General features: G+C 29.1%; 1 non-coding gene across 1 annotated transcript; it reads left to right on the top strand.

Annotated features, from left to right (window-relative positions):
- Window positions 1-354: 354 nt before the first annotated feature.
- On the top strand, window positions 355-484 carry LOC113784958 (small nucleolar RNA SNORA69). Its single transcript, XR_003471125.1, has one exon. It is a non-coding gene; the product is annotated as a small nucleolar RNA SNORA69 (small nucleolar RNA).
- Window positions 485-10,258: the final 9,774 nt, after the last annotated feature.

Here is a 10,258-nt window from a genome sequence, read left to right as displayed (position 1 = left end):
GTGTGAACTGATTGTCTATAATATGTTCTGTTCTACTGATTGTCTATAATATGTTCTGTTCTACTGATTGTGAAGTGATTTTGGATCAAAAATAATTTTGGATACAAAGATAAAAGACAGCGCTTTTTAAAAAAAAAGTGCCATAAAAAGCTAATAAGCGCTTTTCATTTCAAATAATTAATTTACAGCGTTTAAAAAAAAAAAAAACACACATTTTACAGCGCTTTTTTTAAAAAGCGCTGTAAAATGTTGTTCTAAAGCGCTTTAATGGTGCACCGTTTACAGCGCTTTCGTGAAAAAGCGCTGTAAAATGTACACGAAAAGCGCTGTAAAATGCAGACCCATAATATGAAATTATGGGTGGGCATTTTACAGCGCTTTTTTGAGAAAGCGCTGTAATATGCACACCCATATATGAAATTATGGGTGGGCATTTTACAGCGCTTTTTTGAGAAAGCGCTGTAATATGCACACCCATATATTCATATATGGGTGGGCATATTACAGCGCTTTTGTGAGAAAGCGCTGTAAAATGCACACCCATATATGAATATATGAAATTATGGGTGGGCATTTTACAACGCTTTCGTGAGAAAGCGCTGTAATATGCCAACCCATATATGAGTTATGGGTGTGCATTTTAGAGCGCTTTTTTGAGAAAGCGCTGTAAAATGCACACCCATAACTCATATATGGGTTGGCATATTACAGCGCTTTTTTGAAGAAGCGCTGTAAAATGTGCATAACAAGCGCGCGTTGTATTTACATGTTTTATAGCGCTTTTTTAAAAGCGCTGTTGTATCATTTACAGCGCTCGTTTCCACAGCGCTTATTTTTTTGAAAAAACGCTGTAAAATCCGTTTTTTCGCGTAGTGATGAAAATAAAAATGTAAATTATTTACTAAAAGAATATTAGAGAATAAAAGAATATTTAGTTTTTTATCGAGAGTCAAAGTCTTTGCACTTGAGTGGTTTCATTGCTCTCAAAGCCAAACAAATAAAATGCTTGCTGGGCAAGCATGGATGGATCTTTGTTGTGGTAGGAGAGGGCTATGGCCCGTCCAAATATTTTCTTCTTCTTAATATATATATTCATAGAGTTTAAAATATTGATAATATAAAATATTTTTATATGATTATTTAATTATAATTTTTTTTATCTGTAATATCATGTTGTGTAATTTTTTAATTAAAGATAATTATTTTATTAATTATTATTGTGATAAATTGTTATTGGTTAATATAAAAAAGTACATTTCCTTTATTTTCATGTTCATATATTAATAATTTTATATTTATGTACTATCACCAATTTATTTAAAATATGATCAACTGTTTAGATGAGTTAGGAACACATGTATCCTTTTCCACACAATATCTTGCCCCACTCTCTCTCCTCTCCCTTTCATCTCTCTCACTCTTGATTCTGTTTTCCATTGTTCTATCAAAGTTCACCCACACCAACCGCTAGATCTGCAACAATATTAAAAAAAAAAAAAAGTCTCTTTGATTCAAATTTTATATCAAAAGTGGAGCTAAATCACTCATTAAAAGATTTTTGCTATCCTTTGTTTTGAGGGATTTAGAGGAGATTTACTCAATATAATTATAAAAATATTTAAAATATCTCTCGTTTCTTAGAATTAAACACAGAACATTAAAAATAATCCCTCTATTTTCCCTCCTCCATTTCTCTCAAATCCGTTAAACCAAACGGGCCATTAAATCCTTTTTTATGGTATAAAAAGTTATGTTTCATGTTTTTGTTCTCGTTGTGTTTGTAATCACACAAAAAAATTCTACATTGGTGATGAAATTTCTATTAAACTTAAGGGAAAATAAATTGAAATATTTGATTTGTTTGAGCCATTTGGTTTTCCTGAAGTTGAGAACCACCGCATATGAGGAGGTCATTGGAGCAAAGCCGGAGAAACAGGGCAGGGAAAATAAGTGTCATCTAGTGAGAATGATGTATGATAAAATTTGGGAGTTGAATTAATATAACGACCATTAATTATTCTTCATAGTGGTCTACTAGTGAGGGACTAGTTAGAGCCTCTAATTTACACGTGTTTTCTGTTGTCCGAGTTCTTAGGCGTTGTTCTTGCTTCCGAAACCATAATTCTCATTTTTTACGTGAGGCTGGAAAATACCGTCAAGTGGCTCGTATTTAGTAGGCCCCCTCATAAGAAAAAATATATATATCCAAAAGTCCACAGATATATGTTCATCAATATCACACAAAAGATATGAGTATCCTCTCAGCCATATTCTGCTGCTTCAATTCCAAAGAAGAGAAGAGTACTACTCCTGTAGCTGTGGAAGCAGGTTCTTTGTTAAGAAAGATGAAAGGGGATCCTCAGCGATCAACAGCTCCTATTGTCGTTCCCCATTTTCCTGTTAATTCGCAACCTTCTCCCTTGTAGCTGCAAACCTTGGGTATGTTCTTAACTTCTTGCTTGTAAATAGCTACCTGACAGAGCCGACCTGACATTTTTTTGAAGCCTAAAGCAAATTTTAAAGACATTCATAAATTTTAAAATAGCAGCCTTTTATTACAAGTTTGATTTGAATTTTATCTTTCTTGTTTTTGTAAATCCTTTTACTTGTTGTACTACAATATATTTATCTTTTGGATTTACATATACAACAAAAAAGCTTTATTTTTTATTTTTTATTTTTTTCTTCTGGCCCTACTTGTGTATGTGATGAACTTGTATATCTCTCAAAAGTACTTTAAAAAATCTCCAGGATCAAACCCATATAAATTTTGTTTTTATAAAAAAAAATATTATAATGAAACAAATGTATTTAAGAGGTGAGATATAATTATTTTTTGCTTGTGAGGTTATATATAGATACTTACAACTTGGTTAGTATTAATTTGAAATTTAAATATGATTTGTTAGTTTATTTATTATTACTATATGAAGTGAATCATATTTTTATTGTAGTGATTTTTTTCATTTTTTATCAATTAAATAATCAATCTTCCTCTCTATTATGTTTTTTCTTTGTTGAACTTTATACGTGCTTCCGAAAAGTCTAACATTATAGTGATATGAGAACTAAATTTTTAATACTCTTTTCAGAATAAAATATAAATAAATTAAATTTTGCATCTTAAAATAGATGATTGACCACAAGTAGCAAGGCCGACCCCAATCATTTTGGAGGTTCTGTGATGTTGGTATTGTTGCACTTCGAAGTGGCCGCCGGCCTGACATGTAATCTATCCAATTCCTCAGATTTAAAATATGCGTCATTTGTAATATGCTTTTCGAGAGGTGACACGTTTGTATTTGTTTTGCCTCAAGAATTTGGAACAAGAACAGAATTTGGAATAATTATTGTGTGGACTCAAATATTTAGTATTTAGGCACATACAAAAAAGTATATTATTTAATTATCTTAAAAATATATATCATTTTTTATTTTTGTTGATTTTTTAATATATTCAAATGTGCTTCCAAACAAAACTACTCATAAATCTGACTTTTTTAATTTATTTACTCCATTTATTTTGGAAAAATATATAGTTAATTATTTTATTTCTTAATTATAAATTTTTAGTTGTGTTTTTAAAGTTCAAAACATCAATTTCAAAGCATCAAAGCACATCTTCGATTTTGTATGTAGAGTTTCGTTTAATCCTCCTATCTTTACATTATCCCACCCATCTACTCCAAATTTGTATCTTATCTATTAATTTCCTTCTCTTCCCAAGGCAGACTCTTTCTGTGACCCACTTTGTTACATTTTCTTTTGTTGCTATTAAAATTATTTGGCGTTTTGTAACAATTTTTGTTTTTTCTCTCTAAGATACACAATTTTATGGAGAGAAAAAATTAATATAAATATATATATATATATATAATAAAAATATAAAATTATCAATAAAATGACAATTGTATTGTATAATTGAAATTAAAACTTAAAAGAGAATGAAAATTGGTTTGCAATGGTTGGTTAGTAAGTCTAAGATCACTTTGGAACATGTAATACTTATTTGCTTGCAATTATGCAAGCCTTTTATCTCTTGGAAGTGAAAAATGGGGTTAGAGTTTGAGAATCACAAATCTAGATTCTAAAAAAAAAATTCTATCGAAATAGATGAAACACACTCCCTCCATTCATTATTATAAGAAGAAAAAAAAACTTTCACAGGAGGTATTAAGAAATGTAGTTAACTGCAATTAATTTGTGAGATTTCATGTAAAACACATGACAAATTCACTAAAATGTCTCTTTTAATGTTAAACATTTCACTATCAACATAAAATGTTTAAAATAAATTAATAATATATTAGTAAAATTAACATTAAATGATTCAAAAGTAGTTGTGTTTTGCTTATAATAATAAGCAAAATGTAATTTTTTTTTTCTTTTTGCTTATAATAGTGCTTAGAGGGAATACATAATAGTAACTAATTAGTATATACAACATTTTTGTAAAGTGTAAACAAAAATTCTTTGACAATTATAATTTTTTTTTGGCTGAAAGTTATACTTATTTGTTTTGTATGCAATTCAAATTATGTTTCTGGTTTTTAAGATTGAAATTATTATTTTTGTCAATTTTTATTTCATTTTAACCTTCTCATCATTTTCAAGAGGATTACTCAATAATTTATAATAAATATGTTCATGTCATTTAATTTTATTACATGATTTTTTAATATGTATTTTTTTATTTATTATACTAACATCAATCAAAGATCCCATGTAATGCATGGGTATTCACACTAGTTACTACAAATAGCAAGATTAAAATAGATAACCATCCTATTTATTGACAAATGTTAAACTTGTCCGAAAATTAACTTTGCTTTATTCTAACTAGATTTCAACCCGCGAAATACGCACGTGTCTTAAGATTTATTTTTAAAAAATTAGAAACCATTAAAAATTATGTGATATATATAATTTTTAAGTCTCTTTTAGAATTGATCATTTATAAGTCTCATTTTTTATTTTGCATTGTGAACTAACACTCTTATTAAATAAACTTTATATCTGAAGTAACAATGTCAATTATAAGGAATGAAGGTTTGAATTATAATTGTCACTTTTAAAAATTCCTATTTAAAAACTGAAAAGTTTAACTCAAGATTAACATTGGTTATAAAACGAATAACGTTCTTGGTTAGTAGAAAAACAACAATATCAATTTATCAATATAAAAATTGAATGTAAGACAAACAATAAATAAAGATAGAGATATAGAGATCACACAAGCATATATCCTATTTCACCAAACATGGGTTACGTCACAACAAGAAAACATGGATTTGTGGCGGCCTTAGGCAATCACAAATAAGGTGGTCACAAACCTTTGTGGCGGCCAAAACGGTCACAAAGTGTGAAAATTTCGTTGTTCTTTGTGAGGGCAAAGCCCGTCACAAATGTCTGCTTTTGTGAGGGCATAGGCCGCCACAAATGCCTCACTTTGTGAGGGCTTAGGCCGCCACAATTGATAAGCTGATTTTAAAAAGTTAAGCTTTTGTGGAGGCCCATGCCGCCACAAATACTTCCTTTTGTGAGGGTTTAGGCCGTCAAAAAGGATGTTCCAGATTAAAAAGTAAATATTTTGTGAGGGCTTAGGCCGCCACAAAATATTAACTTTATAAAAAAAATATTTTTTAAAATTCAAAATTAATACTAAAAAATAATATTATATATAATAAATTAATATAAATTTAAAATTTAAATTTAAATTACAATATTATAATTAAATTTAAATTTCAATTAAATTTAAAATATAATATTTAAATTTAAATTAAATTTAAATTTAAAAATAATATTATATATAATAAACTAATATCAATATAAATTAAAAATATAATATTACAATTTAATTATCATTTAAATTAAATTTAAAATATAATAGTTAAATTATAATTATAATTATAATTAAATATTAATTTAAATTAAAATTAAATTAAAATGAAATTTAAATTAAATTTAAATAAAAATTAAATTTAAAAATGAAAATAACTATTATATATAAAAATATAATATTAATAATAATTAAAGCAATTACTACCAAACCAAATAAAACATTCCAAAATTAATAAATAATGTCTTATAAACCAAAAATTAAACGCACAATAATTAACTAGGACAAGATAAATATGTGTTCGTACGAACCAAAAATAAAATTATGAAATTATTCAAATACATCAATCCTCATAATAATTCCTCTGATCAGCTCCACTCCCACCATCATTATTTCCTGCAACGTTACCCGACGACATAAGTCCCTCAAAAGTATTATTAATTTGTGTTGGAGGAGACATCATGGTTTGAATTTGGATTTCATCTTCAATTACACCACCACTAGTCGAAGGAAGAGCCATAGCTGGTTGAGGTTGATCTAAATCTGGTCTGATCAAGCCAGCTGTTGGCATAGTTGGTTGGTATGCAGTTTGATCTGGTTGAGGAAGTTGATGTGAAGATGACGGAACACACTGATAATTATGAAAATGTTATTGTTCCTGAAATATTGGCTGTTGTTGTTGTTGGAAAGAAGAGTTCGGAGAATCCTGGTGTTGCTGTTGGAAATTTGGAGGCGGTTGCTGCTGCTGAGAGTATTAAGAGTAATTTTGTTGCTGCTGGAATAGTGGTTGTTGATGTAAGTATTGAGGCCGAGGTGGGAACTGCTGATGAAACACAGGAGGAAATGAAAATTGTTGCTGTTGAAATTGTTGTTGCTGCTGAGACTGCTACTGCTGCTCTTGAAACTTTTGTTTCCATTCCTCATTCAATTTATCAATTGCTGCTTGTATCAGCTGTTGTGTCTTTTGTTCTTGCTCACTTGCCCATTGCTCCTTTAACTGGTCAAAATTATCTATCGACAGACGATGAGATTGATCCGTACTAGCATAAGAAGAAGACGTCTCAGTCTGAATATAGCCTGTTGGACCTTTCACAAATGTTGATGATAAACTACCGACACCCAACACACGCCCTTTGTACTTGCCACCACTGATGTTCATAAAACTTACGGTCTCATATTGTTTCTGCTGCACTCGACCAGCTCGCTGAGCAGGAGGAAGAGTAGCTTGATGATCATCCCATTCTTTCACGACTTGTTGAAGTTGTTCCTATATAAAAAATAAAAAAAATTAAAAATTAAAATAGTTAATTAATATATAATAATTTAGAGGACTAATTAATATATAATAATTACCTGAATCATTTTTGGTAATCTATAAGTATACTCATTTGTTTCAGGATTAATATGAAGATAGCGATGTATCTCTGCCTGAGTGACCTCCCTTCCAAGTTGTTTTTCCTAAAATATTAAATTAATGTCAAGTTTATAAGTTGGTGAAATGTGATGATTAATTGAATATAAATTAATAGATATATATTTTAAATAGTAATTACCATATAATATTTAATTTCTCCAGCAGACATGGAACCTGAGTACTGGTACCCCTCTCGATTGCTCTATTAATCTTTGCTTTTTCTCTCTTCTGTTTGTAAGCATCCGTGTTCTATTTCCTCCACAAAGCACTCCAAACATTTTCACCAAATCCAATTCGGCATTTTTCCTCGCCCTTATTACGTGCGTACACCAACATAGATGACAACCGCTTGGAAAAACGATAGTCAAAAGAAGTCAAAATTGTAGCATCATGCTCTCTTTTCCAAGTACATTTAGTCTGTTGTTTGTTTAAATTTAAAAAATATTAAAAAATATTAAAAAAATATTAAAAATATAATTCAATGAAGCAATCAAATGTATAATTAGTAATTAAATAAATTAATCTAACCACTTACTTTGAAACAATGTAAAAATTGATCAACTTCGCTAAATTGATGTTTCTTATCCTTTTTTATCTCACCCCAAGACAACCATGGTTTTTTATATTTCTCTTGTATGACTTCAGCAATTGCCTTTGCAAATGATTTAAAAGGAAGATATCTTCAAAGTTTACATGCAAATTAAATATAAAAATGAATTAATTATATAATGTAACATGCAATAATGAAATATTTAACAATCATAATTTAAAATAGTTTACATACCCATCTCCTTCTGGAATGATGACAATGCGGTTATAGCAATCAACACATCCGGGTTCCATTATTTCGTCTATGGTATAAGGCTTTATAAGGACCTCAGGATATAGAGGAATAGCTCCACCACTAGTACCAACCGTCGACATCGGCATGAGAGATGAGTCATTAACAACACGTGGTTTAGCAACTTTTTTCTTACCACGTGATGTTTTGGATATTCCTCGTTTCCCACCGTTCTCGTTCCTCCTGATCCTCCTACTCCCGACACTGAATACATACCCATACATATAATATATATGTGTGTATGTACAATTAACATAAATTAATAATGAAATATACATAAATAAATTATAAATAAACATAAATAAAGAAATATATATAAATATAAAGTGTCGTTCATATTTTACATTACAATATAATATATATATATATATATATATATATATATATATATACACACATATAATGCATACTTAATTAATTGTCTTTGTCATCGTCATCATCGTCGTCGTCATTTGATGAGTGAATTAAGTCACTGCCTTCATCATTCTCTAATTCTTCTATTTCTTGTTCATCAACTTCTTCTCCAATGTTTGACTCATGACAAAGTTGACTAATAGTCTCATCTCCAATCACATGATCCAAATTTGACATTTCATCAATTTGATATGCAACTTCTTCATTTTGACCTGCTTCAACTTCTTCTATTCCACTCGTTGGTCTTGTTTTGATTGCAGCACACCAACCTTGTTTGCTTCTGACAGTTGATGGATAATGAACATAATACACTTGTCTTACATTATGGGCCAGGGCAAATGGAACAAACCGTGGATATTTTTTGCTCATACGAATGTCTATAGTATTGGATATCAAATTGATTTTAGTTCCTCTGCTAGATGGATCAAACCACTTAAAGTAAAATGAAGAAGTTGCATATCAAATTGATGAAATGTCAAATTTGGATCATGTGATTGGAGATGAGACTTTTAGTCAACTTTGTCTTGAGTCAAACATTGGAGAAGAAGTTGATGAACAATAAATAGATGAATTAGAGAATGATGAATGTAGTGACTTAATTCACTCATCAAATGATGACGACGATGATGACGATTACGAAGACCATTAATTAATTATGCATTATATGTGTGAGGTATATATATATATATATATATATATATATATATAATATTATATATTGTAATGTGAAATATGAACGACATTAATTATATATATATATATATTTCTTTATTTATGTGAGTGTTATAATTTATTTATGTATATTTCATTATTAATTAATTTATGTTAATTGTACATACACACATATATTATATTATATATATGTATGGATATGGATAGAAGTTGAAGCAGGTCAAAATGAAGAAGTTGCATTTCAAATGGATGAAATGTCAAATTTGGATCATGTGATTGGAGATGAGACTATTAGTCAACTTTGTCATGAGTCACACATTGGAGAAGAAGTTGATGAACAAGAAATAGATGAATTAGAGAATGATGAAGGTAGTGACTTAATTCACTCATCAAATGACGACGACGACGGTGAAGACAATTAATTAATTATGCATTATATGTGTGTGTATATATATATATATATATATATATAATATTATATATTGTAATGTGAAATATGAACGACATTAATTATATATATATATATATTTCTTTATTTATGTGAGTGTTATAATTTATTTATGTATATTTCATTATTAATTAATTTATGTTAATTGTACATACACACATATATTATATTATATATATGTATGGATATGGATCAAATCGTGGATATTTTTTGCTCATACGAATGTCTACAGTATTAGATATCAAATTGATTTTAGTTCCTCTGTTAGATGGATCAAACCACTTACAGTAAAACAACACCACTTTTTTTGCATAATCTAGGAACGTGTAGTCAATTTCGTAAATATGCTCAATTATGCCATAGAAATCTTTTACTACACCACTATCAGAGACACTTTTCATACAAACTCCACTATTAATTTTTTCTTTTCCTTCGGTCCAAGATTCAGTGTAAAATTTGTATCCATTGACGTAATAGGTGTGCCATTCTTTGAAACTTCTACTTGGGCCCATAGATAAGTGCCTCAAGTGTGTTGAGACAAAATCTCAATTTAATGTTTTGTTGAAAACAAACAAAAAGTTAATTAAGAATGTTAATTATGATTCTAAATGTTATGTTAATTTAACTTGT

The sequence above is a fragment of the Cicer arietinum genome, chromosome 5 (assembly GCF_000331145.2).
Source record: "Cicer arietinum cultivar CDC Frontier isolate Library 1 chromosome 5, Cicar.CDCFrontier_v2.0, whole genome shotgun sequence".
Lineage (NCBI taxonomy): Eukaryota > Viridiplantae > Streptophyta > Magnoliopsida > Fabales > Fabaceae > Cicer > Cicer arietinum.
Note: the sequence above shows the minus strand (reverse complement) of the source record. Positions and strands in the feature narration are given on the sequence as shown.